At 40.1% G+C, this 19,309-nt stretch overlaps 1 long non-coding RNA gene across 1 annotated transcript; it reads right to left on the bottom strand.

The window, feature by feature from the left end:
* Nucleotides 1-17,111: 17,111 nt before the first annotated feature.
* On the bottom strand, nucleotides 17,112-18,926 carry LOC117274716 (uncharacterized). Its single transcript, XR_011414775.1, has 2 exons — nucleotides 18,819-18,926; nucleotides 17,112-18,137 (listed from the first exon to the last, which is right to left on the bottom strand). It is a non-coding gene; the product is annotated as an uncharacterized lncRNA (long non-coding RNA).
* Between the last annotated feature and the right edge of the window lie 383 nt (nucleotides 18,927-19,309).

The following is a 19,309-nucleotide window of genomic DNA, read 5'->3' as shown; positions in this document are numbered from 1 at the left end:
ATTCTTAATTGATATTGTTTTGATTCTTTTACCTTTAAAAGCAATTTAATTGTGAAATGAGCGCTAAAAGAAGTAAGAAGGGACTGAGTGTGGGGTGGCTTTTGAGTGAAACCAATGAAATAAAGAATGGCGCACTTATTTTGTAAAATTATACACCACTACCGAAAATTGAAAAAGGAAAAAAAAGAAGAAAAATCTGAAGAGAAAAAAATGTAGATGAATAAATATCTTGTTTTTGCTAGTGGAGTGCAAAATAAGATAGTGCTTAAAGAAAAAGAAAATATTTTTTGGGGTGATATTGTTTGTGAAGTTGAAATTGTGTTGAAGAAAATGCGCTTAAAATTTATCATGTGATGTGTTAAAGTGCTTAGGAGGGTTAGCCATTATTCCTAAATATATCCTACCCGTCTCTTAGCCCACATTACAACCATGAAAGTCTTAATTGATTTTAGATCGAGCGAGCTTACATTAGTAGAGATTTACGTTATGGGCAAGCCTATGGTACCAATTGCATGCATTTGACTTCTTTGTGATAGTGAGAGATTTCTTTTATATACAAGTGAGTCCTTAAACTATATTTGATAATGAGATTCGGATGTGTGGATTCAACTTATTGTCACGACCTAAAAATCACACCTGTCGTGATGGAGCCTATCCAGATACTAGGCAAGCCGACAATATCAATAGCCCACAACTTCTTTTAAATATTGGAAACATAATAATTAATTTAAGGGGAAAACTCCCACCGATACTGAATATAAATTTACTCCAAAAATCCGGTGTCACTGAGTACATGAGCATCTATACATTATAAGTCTGGAAAATACGGTTTATAATAGTCTAAGACCAAATAAAATAAATAAAGTGATAGGGAAGGAGAGACAAGGCCTGCGAAACACGGCAACTACCTTTAAATTTTTGGAAAATCAATTGTGCAAAAGAATCAACACCTGTAGTGTTCAGGATCACCTGGATCTGCACACGAAGTGCAGGGTGTAGTATGAGTACAACCAACTCAGTAAGTAACAATAATAAATAAAGAACTGAAAGTAGTGACGAGCTTCACAACTAAGTCCAAATATTGTAATTTCCAACAGAAAAAGGTAGGCATGCTTTCAAGTTCAATATTTAAAACTCTACAGTAATTTCATATCAAATTTGACTGAAACATAAATAATGTCTTTTAGAGTTTTTCCAAAACAGTGATAATGACAGCTGAAATGTAGCAATAATGGAATCAATGCATCCTCTCAGAGTAACAATCACTCAGTCCTCCCATTCACTCCAACCTCACAGTCACTCTTTTCTCACAAACACTCATTTCTCACAATCACTCAGCACTCGGCACTCGTACTCAGTAGGTATCTGAGCTCACTAGGGGTGTGTACAGACTCCGGAGGGGATCCTTCAGCCCAAGCGCTATATCAAGCCAATCATGACATATAATAATGAAACGTGTTGTGGCATGCACCCCGATCCCATATATATCCTCACAATTAGGACCTCGGGCCTCACTCAGTCATCAACCTCGCCAGTCCCGGGCTCAAGATGTCATGAAAATCAGCCCAAAAATAATAATATGATGCATCAATAAATAGCAACAAAGACTGAGATGTGATATGAAATGAATGAACATGACTGAGTGTGAAATTATAATTTGAACATATAATTCAACCACATAAATGACCCCAGTGGGTACCAATAATAACAGCATACGTCTAAGCATGATTTTTAATACGAGTCTTAGCTTATTTTTCTCTAACACGTAGAGAATATATTGATATCAACAGATTATTCAACTCACAGTTCCATGGAATTTGACCAAGTCACAATTCTTACGGTGCATGCCTACACGCCCGTCACCTAGCATGTGTGTCACCTCAAAACCAATCACTTAACACATAATTTGGGATTTCATACCCTCAGGACCAAATTTTGAACTGTTACTTACCACAAACCGTGAAATTCTTTATTCCACTATGCCATTGCCACGAGAATTGGTCTCCTAAAGCCTCATATCTAGCCACAATTAATTTGATTCAGTAAATACTAATTATTGTAATTAATTCCATAAGGAAATACAAATTTTCCAATAATATCCGAAATTTACCTCAAAAATTGCCCGTGGGCCCCACATCTTGGAATCCGACAAAATTTATAAAATATCCAACCACGAGTCCAACCATATAAATTTCACAAAATTCCGACATCAACTCGACCCTCAAATCTTCAATTAAAGTCTTTGAAGATTTCTACAATTTTCAACCCAATCTTTACCCATTTGAATTCAACAATCTTTCCAAAACCTTATTCGTACGTGTATGTATAAATGATACTATTACACCCAAGAATCATACTCTTAATCTCCCATCGTTTACCTTAAAAATCAAAATTGAAGAATTGGGGGAAAGAAATTCTTACCTCTTTCAAGCCCTAGCAAGATCCTTGAGAAATCTTCAAGCCTTGAACAAGAATTGATGAATAATTGACTAAGTCTTCACTATCTCTCTCTAAGATGCTCTCAACACTCTCAAAAATATCATATGAAACCCTTCAAAATGACCCCCAATAGTGTTTTATAAGAATGAGTTCGGGTTTATAAAACCAGAAAAATGAAGTTGTGAAACTCACCCTGCGGTCGTATATGCGACCGCATAATGCTTCCACGGCCCGCATAATAGGTCGCACAAATGGCCTCCGGAACTGGGCAACGCTACCTCAATCTGCGGTCGTTATGCGGTCGCATAATGCACCGCAGAACTGATATGTGGTCACATAATGCGCCGCAGATTTTCCTTCACACTTGCCCCACTCCTAATTCTCTCTGCGGCCATTATGCGGTCCGCAGAGTGATTCTGCGACCACAAAATGGGCAGCAAAAATGGCCTTCTTCCGGAAAAATGTTTTCCTTAACTTCCTAGTGGATTGTTCAACCCAAAAATTCCGAGCCGCGGCGAGCTTGCTCGCCGCTAAAATTTTTTACAACCTTTGTACTAATTAATCTTCCTCGGCACCACAAAACCTTAGTTTTCATAACAAAAATTCTTCGGGTGTCGTTACACATAAGTCAACATCCGGTCAACCTTTTCAACTTATGTTCTGAACCTTGAAACTAAGTATTCCAAATCATTTCAAAACCTCACCGGACCCGAACCAATTAACCCGGTAAGTCATAAAATAATTGTAAAAGCATATATTGAGTAGTAAATGGGGGAATGAGGTTGTAATACTCAAAACGACCAGCCGAGTCCTTACATTCTCCCCTTCTTAAACATACGTTTGTCCTCAAACGGGTTTAGAAGTCTCAAATAGGTGTGGATATTTGCTTTGTATCTCCCGCTCAGTCTCCCAAGTAGCTTCTCCGACTGGCTGGCCTCTCCACTGCACTTTCACTGAAGCTATGTTCTTTGATCTCAACTTTCGAACTTGTCGATCTAAAGTGGCCACCGACCCCACATCATAAGTTAAATTACTGTCCAGCTGCACTGTACTGAAATCCAAAATATGAGATGGATCCCCGACATACTTCCAGAGCATAGATACATGAAGCACTGGATGAACACTCGGTAGACTAGGTGGCAATGCAAGTTCATAAGCCACCTCTCCAATCTTCTTAAGTATTTCAAAAGGCCCAATATACTGAGGGCTCAACTTTCCCTTCTTCCCGAACCTCAACACACCCTTCATGGGCAAGATCTTGAGTAGAACCTTCTCTTTAATCATGTAAGCAACATCACAGATCTTTCGGTCGGCATAACTCTTCTGTCTAGACTACGCCGTGCGAAGCCGCTCTTGAATCAACTTAACCTTTTCCAAAGCATCCTGAACCAAATCAGTACCCAATAGTCTAGTATCACCCAACTCAAACCAACCCACCGGATACCGACACCGTCTCCCATATAAAGCCTCATATGGAGCCATCTGAATGCTCGATTGGTAGTTGTTATTGTAAGCAAACTCTACCAGTGGCAGAAATTGATCCCAAGAACCCCCGAAATCTATAACACAAGTGCGTATCATATCTTCCAATATCTGAATAGTGCGCTCGGACTGTCCGTCCATCTGAGGGTGAAATGTTGTACTCAACTGAACCTGTGTACCTAATTCTCGTTGTACTGCCCTCCAAAACGGTGATGTAAACTTCGTACCCCGATCTAAAATGATGGACACTGACACACCGTGCAGACGAACAATCTCTCAGATATAAATCTCAGCCAACCATTCCGAAGAATAATTAGTACCAATTGGAATAAAATGTGCGGATTTGGTCAACCGATCCATAATCACCCAAACAACATCAAACTTCCTCAAAGTCCGTGGAAGCCCAACTACGAAATCCATGGTAATACACTCCCATTTCCACTCCGGAATTTCAAGTCTTTGAAGCGATCCTCCCGGTCTTTGATGCTCGTATTTAACATGTTGACAATTTAAACACCGAGCTACAAACCCAACTACATCTTTCTTCATTCGCCTCCACCAATAGTGTTGCCTCAAATCCTGATACATCTTCACGGCACCTGGATGAATGGAGTACCGCGAACTGTGAGCTTTCTGAAGAATCAACTCACGCAAATCATCTACATTAGGCACACATAGCCTGCCCTGCATCCGTAATACACCGTCATCTCCAATAGTGACTTCTTTGACATTACCGTGATGAATCATGCCCTTAAGGACAAGCAGATGTGGGTCATCATACTGACGTTCTCTGATACGATCATAAAGAGAGGACTGAGAAACCACACAAGCCAAAACCTGACTCGACTCGACTCGACTCGAAAATATCCAATCTAACAAACTGGTTGGCCAAGGCCTGAACATCCAAGGCTAAAGGCATCTTTGCTACTGGTAAGTATGCTAAGCTGCCCAAACTCTCCGCCTTACAACTCAAGGCATCAACCACCACATTATCCTTTCCGGGATGATAAAGAATGGTGATATCATAATCCTTAAGCAACTCCAACCACCTCCGCTACCGCAAATTAAGATCCTTCTGTTTAAACAGATCTTGTAGACTCCGGTGATCGGTATAAACCTCACAATGGACACCGTACAAATAATGCTGCCAAATCTTCAAGGCATGAACAATATATGCTAACTCAAGGTCGTGGACCGGATAGTTCTTCTCATGTACCTTTAACTATCTCGATGCATAGGCAATCACCCTACCGTCTTGCAATAGCACTGCGCCAAGACCAATATGCGACGCGTCACAATACACAGTATAAGACCCTAAACATGTAGTTAACACTAATATTGGGGCTGTAGTCAAAACCGTCTTGAGCTTCTGGAAGCTCTCTTCACATTCATCCGACCACCTGAACGGAGCATCTTTCTGGGTCAATTTAGTCATATGCGATGCAATAGACGAGAAACCCGTCACGAAGCGACGATAATAACCAGCCAAGCCGAGAAAACTCTGAATCTCAGTAACTGAAGATGGTCTGGGCCAACTCTGAACTGCCTCTATTTTCTTCGGATCCAGCTTAGTTCCTTCACTGGACACCATGTGTCCCAAGAATGCCACCGAACTAAGCCATAACTCACACTTAGAGAATTTGGCATATAGTTTCTCCTCTTTCAGCCTCTGCAATACAATACCCAAGTGCTGTGCATGCTCCTCCTGGCTACGTAAGTACCCCAGGATATCATCAGCAAATACCACGACAAATGAGTCAAGATACGGTTGGAATACGCTATTCATCAGGTGCATAAATGTTACTGGGGCATTGGTTAGCCCAAATGACATCACAAAAAATTCATAGTGACCATAACGAGTTCTGAATGTTGTTTTTAGAATATCCGAATCCCAAATTTTCAACTGGTGATACCTGGATCTCAAATCAATTTTGGAGAATACACTCGCTCCCTGAAGTTGGTCAAATAGATCATCAATACGCGGCAAATGATAATTATTCTTGATTGTAACTTTGTTTAACTGCCTGTAATCGATACACATCCGCATAGTACCATCTTTCTTCTGTACAAGCAAAATCGGAGCACTCCAAGGCGACACACTAGGCCTAACCCCTTATCAAGAAGTTTCTGAAGTTGCTCTTTCAATTCTTTTAACTCAGCTGGTGCCATACGATACAGAGGAATAGAAATGGGCTGAGTGCCCTGCACCAAGTCAATACCGAAATCAATATCCCTGTCGGGTGGCATACCCGGTAGGTCTGCAGGAAAAATATCCGAAAAGTCTCTCACTACCGGTACTGAATCAATAGTAGGAGTATCTGCATCAACATCTCTAACAAAAGTCAAATATGACAAACACCCCTTCCCAACAATACGTTGGGATTTCAAATAAGAAATTACCCTGATGGGAACATGATCTAGAGAACCTCTCCATTCGACCTTCGGCAACCCCGGCATCGACAACATCACGATTTTTGCATGACAGTCCAGAATAGCATGACATGGAGACAACAAATCCATACCCAGAATTACATCAAAATCAACCATACTGAGCAATAAGAAATCAACTCTAGTCTCTAGTCCCCCAATGGTTACCACACAAGACCGATATACATGGTCCACAATAATAGTATCGCTCACCGGCATAGATACACGAACATGTGAAACTAAAGACTCACGGGGCATATCCAGATAATGAGTAAAGTACGATGATACATACGAATAAGTAGAACCAGGGTCAAATAATATAGAAGCCTCACTATGACACACTGAGACAATACCTGTGATCACTCCATCTGAGGCAACAACATTTGGCTGGCAGGAAAAACATAGAATCGGGCCTAACTGCCACCTGATCGGCCTTCCCCTCTTGGGCGATCCCTAGATGACTGAGCCCCACCCCGAGTCGGTTGGGCGGGTGGCGAAGTAACTGGTGCTGAAGTCGTAGTCTGACTCCTCTGCTGCACTGGACCTCCCGAGCGACGAGGACACTGTTTCCATATATGCCCAAATTCCTCGCACTTAAAGCAGCTCCCCGGTACTGGTGGTGGTGCGGACTGAATCGGGCCCCGAGAAACAGAATAACTGCTAGAAGCACCCGGTGCAAATAAACCCCGAACTGAAGGAGCATGGGACGGACTTTGGGCTAAAAGGGCACTGAGAGATGATTGACCCTGATGAGAACTATATGAACCATGGCTGGATGATCCACCACGGCGAACTGGACGACCCGTCTGTGCGTGTCTGTAAGGATGACCCCTACCGCGGTAAAACTGACCCCCTCAAGGAACACCGTTGAAATCACCTGGACCACGAGGCCTCTTAGCCTCCCTCTCTCCACGCTTCTAACTACAGAACATCTCTATCTGCCGAGCAATATCAACTACCTCATCAAAAATAGCACCAGATACTCTTTCCCGAGTCATAAGTAACCACAGCTGATATGTGAGTCCATCAATGAATCTCCTAATCCTTTCCCTATCAGTGGGAACCAACCAAACCGCGTGACGAGACAACTCAGAAAATCTCATCTCGTACTGCGTCACAGACATGCCATTCTGACATAACTGCTCAAACTATCTGCGCAACTCCTCTCTGTGAGACTGCGTCACAAACTTCTCCAAAAAGAGAATGGAGAAGTCCTGCCATGTAAGTGGTACTGCACCAACCGGCATGTGCCTCTTATAAGCCCCCCACCATCTGAAGGCAGCTCTAGAAACCAGAAAAGTAGTGAACGAGACCCCATTGGTCTCCAAAATACCCACTGTCCGAAGCATCCGCTCGCACTAATCCAGAAATCCCTGAGCATCCTCTAACTCAGCACCACTAAATGATAGAGGCCGAAGCCTCCCAAATCTCTCAAGTCTCCTCTGCTCATTATGTGCCATAACGGGGACTACCTGGGCCTAAGCAGTTGCAGCCGGCTGGGCTGGTAGTGCCCCAGGTATCCGAAGTCCCTGCACTACCTGCTCTAGAGTACGAGCAACAGGGGAATGAGTGCCTCCCCCGGCCTGAGAAGTTGCTGGTGCGGCCCGAGCCGAAACCACTTGAGCAAGGCTAGTGAAAACTATCAATATCTTAGCCAAAGCCTCCTGTAGGCCTGGAATCTCAACGAGCACAACTGGTGCCTGAGCGGGTCCCGCCGGCTCAAGTACATCTAGAATATGCTCTTGAGTTGGAGCAACTGATGGTGCTACATGTGCTGCTCCAACTGTTGTACGAGCAACACCTCGACCTCTACCTTGGCTCCGGCCTCTACCACGGCCCTGGCCTCTCGCGTCCCTAACTGGTGGCTAACCGCCTGATCCGGTAGTACGTGTCCTCACAATCTGTAAGAGAATAAAATAACAAAAAATTTTAGTTTTCCGAAATCAACAAGTCCGCACGATATAATACAAGAAAGTAAAATTTTCCTAAGGGTTCGGCAGCCTCTCAGGGATAAGTATAGACGTCTCTGTACCGATCGGCTAGACTCTACTAAACTTGCTTATGACTCGTGAGACCTATGTAACCTAGGCTCTGATACCAACTTGTCACAACCCATTCATCACACATGTCGTGATGGCGCCTATCCCGATACTAGGAAAGCCAACAACATCAATAACCCACAACTTCTTTTAAATATTGGAAACATAATAATTAATTTAAGGGTTAAACTCCCACCAATAATGAATATAATTTTACTCACAAAATCCGGTGTCATTGAGTACATGAGTATCTATACGTTACAAGTTTGGAAAACACGGTCTATAATAGTCTGAGACCAAATAAAGTAAACAAGGAGATAGGTAGGAGAGACAAGGTCTGCGAAACACGGCAGTTACCTCAAAATCTCCGAAAAATCAACTGTGTGAAAGAATCAACACCCACGGTGTCCGGGATCACCTGGATCTGCACACGAAGTGCAGGGTGTAGTATGAGTACAACCTACTCAGTAAGTAAAAATAATAAATAAAGAACTGAAAATAGTGATGAGCTTCACAGCTAAGTCCAAATATATTAATTTCCAACAGGAAAAGAGGCGTGCCTTCAAGTTCAACATTTAAAACTCCACAGTAATTATATACCAAATTTGACTGAAACATAAATAATTTCTTTCAGAGTTTTTCCAAAACAATGATAATGATAGCTGAAATGCATCCTCTCAGAGTAACAATCACTCAGTCCTCCCATTCACTCCAACCTCATTGTCACTCATTCCTCACAATCACTCAACACTCGGCACTCGCACTCAGTAGGTACATGCGCTCACTGGGGGTGTGTACAGACTCTGGAGGGGCTCCTTCAGCCCAAACGCTATATCAAGCCAATCATGGCATATAACAATTAAACATGTTGCGGCGTACAACCCGGTCCCATAAATATCCTCACAATTAGGCCATCGGCCTCACTGAGTCATCAACCTCTCCAGTTTCTCGTGCTCAAAATGTCATGAAAATTAGCCCAAAAATGATAATATGATGTATCAATAAATAGCAACAGAGACTGAGATATGATATGAAATGAATGAACATGACTGAGTGTGAAATTACAATTTGAACATATAATTCAACCACATAAATGACCCCAATGGGTACCAATAATAACATCATATGTCTAAGCATGATTTTTAATACGAGTCTTAGCTCAATTTTCTCTAACACGTAGAGAATATATTGATATCAATAGATTATTCAACTACATAGTTCCATGGAATTTGACCAAGCCATAATTCTTACGGTGCATGCCCACACGCCCGTCACCTAGCATGTGCTTCACCTCAAAATCAATCACATAACACATAATCCGGGGTTTCATACCCTCAGGACCAAATTTAGAACTGTTACTTACCACAAACCGTGAAATTCTTTATTCCGCTATGCCATTGCCACGAGAATTGGTCTCCGAAATCCTCGTATCTAGCCACAATTAATTTGATTCAGTCAATACCAATTATTGTAATTTATTCCATAAGGAAATACAAATTTTCCAATAAAATCCGAAATTTAACTCAAAAATCTCCCGTGGGCCCCATGTCTCGGAATCTGACAAAAGTTATAAAATATGAATGCCCATCCAACCACAAGTCCAACCATACAAATTTCACAAAATTCTGACATCAACTCGACCCTCAAATCTTCAATTAAAGTCTTTGATGATTTCTACAATTTTCAACCAAATCTTTACCCATTTGAACTCAACAATCTTTCCACAACCTTATTCGTACGTGTATGTATAAATGATACTCTTACACCCAAGAATCATACTCTTAATCTCCCATCTTTTACCCCAAAAATCGAAATTGAAGAATTGGGGGAAAGAAATTCTTACCTCTTTGAAGCCCTAGCAAGATCCTTGTGAAATCTTCAAGCCTTGAACAAGAATTGATGAACAATTGACTAAGTCTTCACTTTCTCTCTCTAAGATGCTCTCACCACTCTCTAAAATATAAGATGAAACCCTTCAAAATGACCCCCAATAGTGTTTTATAAGAATGAGTTCGGGTTTATAAAACCAGAAAAATAAAGCTCCGAAACTCACTTTGCGGTCGCATATGCGACCACATATAATGCTTCCGCGGCTCGCATAATGGGTCGCACAAATGGCCTCTGGAACTGGGCAACGCTGCCTCAATATGCAGTCGCATAATGCGCCGTAAATTTTCCTCCACACTTGCCCATCTCCTGATTCACTTTGCGGCCATTATGCGGTCCGTAGAGTGATTCTGCGACCGTATAGTGGGCCGCAAAAATGGCCTTCTTCCGAATTTTTTTTTTCCTTTACTTCCCAGTGCATTGTTCAACCCAAAAGTCCGAGCCGCTGTGATAAATTTCTACAACCTTTGTACTAATTAATCTTTCTCGGCACCATAAAACCTTAGTTTTCATAACAAAACTTCTTCGGAGTTGTTACACATAAGTCAACATCCGGTCAACCTTTTCAACTTAAGTTCTAAACCTTGGAACTAAGTGTTCCAAATCATTCTAAAACCTCACCGAACCCAAACCAATTAACCCGGTAAGTCATAAAACAAATGTAAAGCATAAATTGAGCAGTAAATGGGGGAACAAGGTTGTAATACTCAAAACGACCGGCTGGATCGTTGCACTTACTCTCTTTGCTTTTGTTGTGAGGGAACATAGTTTCATGAGGAATATATAATGTTATTATACTTCTCTATGATGTTGGGTGTTCAAGCCATGAGTGCATTGTGACATTGAGTTGGTTTTTGAGGCAAGAATTATTGTGAACATGTTGTTTTTGTTTGAATATTTTTAAAGAATGACATAAGTAAAGGGAAGTGTATGTGATTGCATATGCTAGAGTTTAATTGTTATTATCAACCATGATCATTGGTGTAGAGTGCTCAAAGATAGAGTAATTTGTTGGTTGACTCGAGGACGAGCAACGTTTAAGTGTGAGATGTTGATATTCAGCTTAAAGTATGAATATTTTTATGTATATTTCCTCGCATTGTGCTCATGTCTCGTAGATTTCGGATGTATAATATAATAATTTGTGCTAATTTGTGGTATTTCTATGTGTAGGAATCATTCGGATGCAATTTGGGATGAAAGTGTGCGAATTGGAGCGAAAATGGGAAGAAAAGGCAAAAATGCACATTTGAGAGCCACATGCAGCGTGGGGCGTTACCTGTGGCGCACAAAACAAAATGTGAAGAAGTTAAGCGCTAGGTCCAGCGCCCTGCCCTGGGCGCTCAAGACGTTAAAGTGTCCTATTTCGACTGGGACTTGGTTATTTCGACCCCACACGCCCTCAACTCATATAAAAGGGGTCCTAAATCTATTTTGGAGGAAGATGACATTTTTTGAGAGAAACTCTTAACTAAGGGAGAGCACAGAGCCTTCGTGGAGGCCGGGTTTCATCTTTTCTTCCACCAAACTTAGTAATTTTTATATTTCTTTGTATGATTTGTTGTTTTGATACCATGTCTATGTTGAGCTAAACTTCACGTTCTAGGGTTGTGGTTCTTTCATGAATATTGTTATTCAGATATTGATTTTGCTTTATTGATTTATCATATTAGTTTATTTATTCAATCTTACACTTAATTATTTAATTGATTGATCACCAATTGAATATTATCTACGAATCTAGAATTGAACTCGAAAGTGGGAATTCTAGATTGCACATAGGATTGAGTAGAGCAAGTTCTTGAACCTGGGCATCGGGGAATGGATTCGAGGTTAGGATAGACATATACCTAATTTCCTTGCTTGGTTGATGTACAAGAATTATAAATGCGTTCTTGTTAGTTCTAACTCCATAGACATATAGGCGTTAGGTTAGCTTGAATAGGCGAGTAAGAACTCAATAGATTCTTATGAGCAATATTAACCTTGTCAACCAATGAACTAGATGAATTAGTTAGTCAATTGAAGAATACAATAGGAATGTTAGATAGCCCATAACCCTGGATCGTGGTTTCATTACATTGATAATATAAAAATCTAATCTTCCTCTGTTCAAAGTTCATTATTTTTTATTTTTATTTTAATTAGTTTAGAATCAAATAATTCTATTTTTAATTCTTGTTTAGATAGTTAGGATAGTCTAATTTAGTTAATAGTTAATCACAAGTCCTCGTGGGTTCGACATCCGACTTTTAATCACTTTATTACTTGACGACCGCGTATACTTGCGTCTACGTTTGGCCGCAACAACTTATGCTTGAATATTATGTAATTGTTTGGCCATGTGAGCTGAAGTTATGCTCAATTCTGGAACTTGTGGAAGCTTACGCAAGTCTAAGACATGACGTGGACATTGGACATAGACAATAGAAAATACTGATCTCCCAGTTGCACTATGAATATTTCCTTTTGTAGGCAAACTCAGCTTGGGATAATATAAAATTTTATTGTTTAGGCTAATCTCCACATATGTTGCGAATCAGATTGCCCAAAATTCGATTAAGAACTTCGATCTGGCCATCTGTCTGTGGGTGAGCAGTACTAATAAACTTTACTGATATGTCAAATATTTTCTATAGGGAGATCTAGAAATGATTCAGAAATCGGGTATCCCCATCAAAAGTGTTTGACTTAGGGACTCCATGCAGGCAAATAATCTCTTTAAAAAAATAACCTAGCGATATTGGAAGCATCTGTGGTATTTCTGCAAGGAATAAAATGGGACATTTCCGAGAAACGATCCGCCACAACAAAAGTAGAATCCATACCTTGCTGCGTCAAGGGTAATCCAAGCACAAAGTACATGGTTAAATCCTCACAAACATGCTCGGGGGACTGATAAAGGAATGTAAATGCAAGTATCTTGAGTTTGACCCTTTGCAGACTGCAGTATGACATATATAACACCTTTTCACCAATATACAGATATCTCGCTTTAGTTGAGGCCAATAATACCTTTTGTCTATTGTAACAATTGTCTTGTCTCTTCCCAGGTGCCCGGCTAAGCTTTCGCCATGTAAATCTCTAATAACCTTCTCACGCAAGGAGGTGCAAGGAAGGCTAAACTTGTTACCTTTCATAAGGAACCCTTCATAAATGTGAAAATCATCAACAACTTGCTTAAGCTGGCATTTTCCCCATATTTATCCAAGATCCTCGTCATTCTTGTAATTATCTTTCAAATAATCAAAGCTAATGATCTCATAAACGAGTGTTGTTATCAATGCCATTCGTCATCTTAAAGCATCAGCAACTTTGTTATCTACTCCTAACTTGTGTCAAAGTCGATAATGAAACTTTTCTAGAAAAGTGATGCGTCTCGCATGCATGTCTTGACTAATTCTTCTCTAGCTTCCAAGGTATTTTAAAGCCTGGTATCAGTATAGAGAACAAACTCTTTACCAACAATATAATGTTCCAAGTGCTTTAGTGCATGTATAACCACATAAAACTCCTTGTCATAAGTAGACCACTTCTCTCACACGCCACTCAGTTTCTCACTGAAAAAAACTACTGGTCGCTTTTCTTGTGATAACACTATTCCAATGCCTACTCCACTTCAAAAACTTTGTCAAAATTCGACAAAGCTAATATTGGAGTGGCAGTCAGCTTCTCCTTGATAATATTGAAACTTCTGCCAACATTTTTATTCCACTTAAATTTTTCTTTCTTCAAGAGATCAGTAATGAGAGCCATGATTTTACTGAAATGATGAATAAATCGATCATAGAAAGTTGCTAACCCATGAAAACTTTCACTTACTGTTTTGGGTATTGGCCACTCCTTAATAGCACATAACTTTTTTCATCCACTCGAATACCATCATCACTGCTAATGAACCCTAAAAATAGTAACTTTAAAGTGTGTTGTGTATATGAGTGTGCTGTGTATTTATAAAGCTATAGTATAACTACCTTCTAACACTGTACTAACTAACTTACTTCTAACTACAGTCTACAATTACATTTCTAACTATAGTTAACTTATCATCTTGCTTTATTAACTCTAGACAACACTCCCTCTCAAGCTGATGGTTGATATAGATTCTTCACTCTTAGCTTGTTCAGTAAATGATCATGTTGAAACTTCCCCAAGTTCTTTGTCAGTAAATCTTCTAGCTGATCTTTAGTATGTACATACTCTGCCTTCAGCAGTCCTTCACATATTTTCTCCCTACCAAAATAACAATCAATGTCAATATATTTAGTCCTTTCATGGAAGATAGGATTAGCAACTATTTGTATAGCAACCTTGCTATCATATATCAGACTTATAGGCTGCTGAATTCTAACTCCAAATTCCTTGAACAACCCTACCATCCAAGTGACTTCTGCTGCACATGAAGCCATGCTTTTGAACTCAGCCTCAGCCGAACTTCTGGACACAGTCATTTGTTTCTTTGACTTCCAAGACACCACTGCATTTCCAAATTTGACCAAGTACCCAGTTACTGATCTCCTTGACTCTATACATGATCCCTAATTAGAATTACAGTAGGCAACCATCTTATCTGTACTTTCTACAAGCATAAGTAACCTCAGGTCTGGTGCTTCTTTGATATATCTCACTACTCTAAGAGCAGCCTCCATGCGTGACACCTTGAGAGAGTGCATATACTGACTTAAGACCTGAATTGCAAAGGCAATATGAGGTCTTATCATGGTGAGATACAACAACCTTCCCACAAGTCTCTAATAGCAACTACGATTCTTGAGTTCCTGATCACCTTCTTGTTTGCAGTTCTGAATGCATTTGTCATACTCTAGATATGTGAGTTTTTGATTCAACTCTAATGGTGTACCAGAAGGCTTTTCTTCACCCAAGCCTGCTTCAGATATCAACTCCAGTGTATACTTTCTTTGACACATAAGGATTCCTTTCTTTGATCTAGAAAATTCAATCCCTAGAAAGAATTTTAATTCCCCTAAGTCCTTCATCTTGAACTTCTTCTGCAACTCTATTCTGGTGTCACAAAGTAACTTATCATTGTTCCCTATGATCAACAGGTCATCCACATACACAAGGATGATAATTGTGAAACCATTGGTTCCTCTAATGAACAATGAATAATCATAGTGTCTCTGTTTAAACCCCATCTGCAAAAGTACCTCTATTAACTTCATATTCCATTTCCTTGGTGCTTGTTTAGACCATTTAAGGACTTATGGAGTTTGCAGACCTTCTTAGTCTCCCCCTGTCTAGCAAACCCTATGGAATATGCATGTACACCTCTTCAACCAATTCACCATTAAGGAATGATTATGAACATCCATCTGGTAAATCATCCAGTGTTGAGAGGCATCAAGAGCTACAATGGACCTAACTGTTACCATTTTAGCTACATGGGAGAAGGTTTCACTGTAGTCCAGCCCTTCCTTTTGATTGTAGCCTTTGGAAAAAAGTCTGGTCTTGTATCTTTCAACCTCTCCTGAGGCCTTGTACTTGATTTTGAAGATCCACCTGCACCCTATTGGTATTTTTCTAGGGGGAGATCAACGATGCTCTAGGTTTTATTTTCCTCCAAGGCTGCAATCTCCAACTTCATAGCTTCTACACATTAAGGATTAGTGGTTGCCTAACTGAAGGACTGAGGCTCAGAACATGCTGAATGAGCTGACAAGACCTGACTGTATGAGGGAGTAATGTGAGAATAGCTCACATAAGCTGAGATAGGATAAGAACACCTAGTAGCTTTTGACTGCACCACATAATCTTACATCCATAATAAAGGCTTATTGTCCTGGAGGATTTTCTTACCTGAGCAGGTACAACACCAGGTGAGTTAACTACTGCAATAGGTGTTGCAGCATCAACAACTTCTGCAGAATCAAGGTGAGCCTCAGCATGAGTATCAACAGGTGCTGCATTATCTATGAGGTCACCTGCAGGATTTGTAGAGTGGTTTGGTATGTGGTGAGGAGCAGCAACAGGAGAAGGAGGAAACTCCCCCTCAGATGTAACACCAGGCCCACGTGGAGGAACATCAACACCAGGAAAGGACTCTATGGTAGATAATCTAGGATCTGCACTAATTGGTGAGAGCAGATCCAGTATAGGAAAGATAATGCTACAGGAGATAACATATGCTTGAAAGGAAAAATGTCTTCCTGAAAAACAACATTTCTGTTAACAAATAAAGACTTAGAGTTCAAGTCATACAGAACATAACCCTTTTGAGATGAAGAATAGCCTAGGTAGACAACATGGATGGCTCTTGGTGAGAACTTGTCAACAATTCTGGGACATACTGCATAACATAGACAACCAAAGACCTTTAAGTGTTGCAGTGAAAGAGGATGCAAATAAAGCAACTCAAATAGTGATTTGTACCCAAGTGTTCTAGATGGAAACTTGTTGATGAGGTAGACTGCAGTGGTGACACATTCACCCAAAAACCTTAGAGGAACAACAACCTGAAACCTGAGAGACCTGGCCATGTCTAAGATGGTTTTGTGTTTTCTCTCAACAATTCTATTTTGTTGAAGGGTTTAGACACGTGTACTCTAATGAAATATACCAAGACCGGAGAGCAATTGTTTAAACTCATTACTAAAACACTCACTACCATTATCAGTCCTTAAGACTTTTATGGAAACTGAAAACAAGTTCTTTATTTGAGTTAGAAAGTCTCTTAGTACAACTATAACTTCTGACTTAAAGTTGAGCAGAAAAATCCAAGTGTATCTGGTAAAGTCATCAACTACTATGACAAAATACCTCTTACCACTATGAGAAGGAACTCTATATGGCCCTCAGATATTACAATGAACTAAGTGAAATGCAGATTGAGACACTGATGTACTTAAAGGAAAAGGAAATCTAGACTGTTTAGCAACTGGGCATACATGACAATGATGAGTTCCTGTCTTTAAGGTACTAAGAGCATCTAACTTCCTTATTACATCAATAAGAGCATGTCATAATCTCCTATGCCATACTACTTTAGAATCAAGTAAGTTGGCTGTGTGAGCACACTTATTTTTTGGTGTTGCTGTAGAATAGTGTGATGATCCTCCTTGAAGTATGTACAAACCATGCTCCTCCTTACCAATCCCCTTCACATGACCACTGTAGAGATCCTGGAAAATGCAGAAGTCAGGGAAGAATGCAACCATATATTGAAGTTCTTTGGTGAGTTGAGACACTAAGAGCAAATTGTATCTAAAGTCTGGAATGTACAGAACATTAGAGATACTGTTATTTTTAAGTCCTGAGGAAGTTCCTTTATGTGATACAAATACTAAATTCCTAGTCGGTAATTGAACAGTGCATCTCGAACAATGCATCTCTCTGAACTGGGAATTGCTTGACAAGAGGTAAGAGCATGTAGTTGTGAAGTCATATGATTTGAGGCTCCTATGTATATAATCCAATTATGCTTGAGATAATTAGACATTAGAGTAACTAGAGTACCTGCAGCAGCTAACTTGGTAGATGATTCTGGACCCTCGTCATTCCCTTTGGACAATATCTGAAGAATTTGTTAGTATTGCTCTTTGGTGAAGAAAGGAACAACAGGAGTATTGTTAGGAGTGGTTTGTGTAAACTGAGGCATGTAAGCATGCTGGACTTGCTGCATCCCTGGTTGAGTTCCATAAGAGACTTGTTGATTGCCTGCTTCAGCAGCATTTTGAAATATTAGACTACTCACATTGTTTGTATATACTCCAAAACTCTGCCCCTTTTTCTTTCCTTTGAAGTCTGATGGATAGCCATGAAGTTTGTAGCAATTCTCCTTTCTGTGCCCCTTATAATGATAGTATTCACACTGAACCTGATTCTTTCTATACTTGAAGATTCCACCTGCATTTGTTGGGTTCTTATTACTATAGAATACAACTCCTTCTATGCCTTCAGTAGTTTGAGCAGTCTGAGTGAAATTAGCCAGATTCATTTGACTCTCTTGTTCAATCAGTAGAGAGTAGGCTTTGTTAATTCTAGGAATTGGAGACATCATCATGATTTGGCTCCTTGATTGTGAGTAGGGCTCATTCAATCCCATCAGAAATTGAAGTAACCTGTGATACTCGAAGTGTTGGGCATATTTTTTAGACTCAGGACATGGAAAACCAGGACAGAGCATTAACGCATCAAATTCATCCTAGAGATCTCTCAATTTCGAGAAGTAGTCAGCAATAGACATGGTACTTTGAGTGATGGTATGAATCTCTCTATGTAGATACAGAACCCTAGATCCATTTACCTTGTCGAATATCTCCTTTAAGTCCTCCCAAACCTTGTGAGCATTAGAGGCATATACTACACTACTTAGTAAACCTGGCCTTACTGCATTTATTATCTATGAGAGAACTACAACATTCACTTTCTCTCATTTATCATGAAGTTCAGGTTCAAACTTAGACTTAGGAAATCGACCATCTACAAAACCTAACTTGCTCTTACCTAACATACCAATCCTCATAGACCTACTCTATAGCGCATAGTTATCTGAACCAGTAAGTTGAAGAGAGATCAGAGTACTACCTGAAGTGTCTGTTGGTTGAAGGAAGAGTGGGTGATTGTGGTCAATTGATGAAAATGCAGTTACGCCGGTGGCGAAATTGACATTACCAGAGGTTGTAGTTGCTAGAAATGAAGTATCACCTAACGTTTCTTCTCCAATCGCCATTTTTAGCTGCTTCTCAAGATTAAACCCTATCCTTTCAGCTACACGCTACAATTGGACAATTTACCAAAACAAATTGTGAAATTGAAGTAACGATAGTAAGGACTAGCTTGAGAACTGTCTTCGATCTACTCCGGTGGATCTGATACCATGTTAGCTGCCATGGATCTGAAGGTTGAGCTTGAGGAAGAAGACATGCAAGAGAAGGCAACACTCAGAGGATGAGAGAAAACATAATCTGTTATTTAGAAGAACAAATGATACAACCGTGTATCTGTACATGAGTGTGCCGTGTATTTATAAAGCTACAGTATAACTACATTCTAACACTGTACTAACTAACTTACTT

The sequence above is a fragment of the Nicotiana tomentosiformis genome, chromosome 3 (assembly GCF_000390325.3).
Source record: "Nicotiana tomentosiformis chromosome 3, ASM39032v3, whole genome shotgun sequence".
NCBI lineage: Eukaryota > Viridiplantae > Streptophyta > Magnoliopsida > Solanales > Solanaceae > Nicotiana > Nicotiana tomentosiformis.
This window is presented reverse-complemented; position numbering and strand designations above follow the sequence as displayed.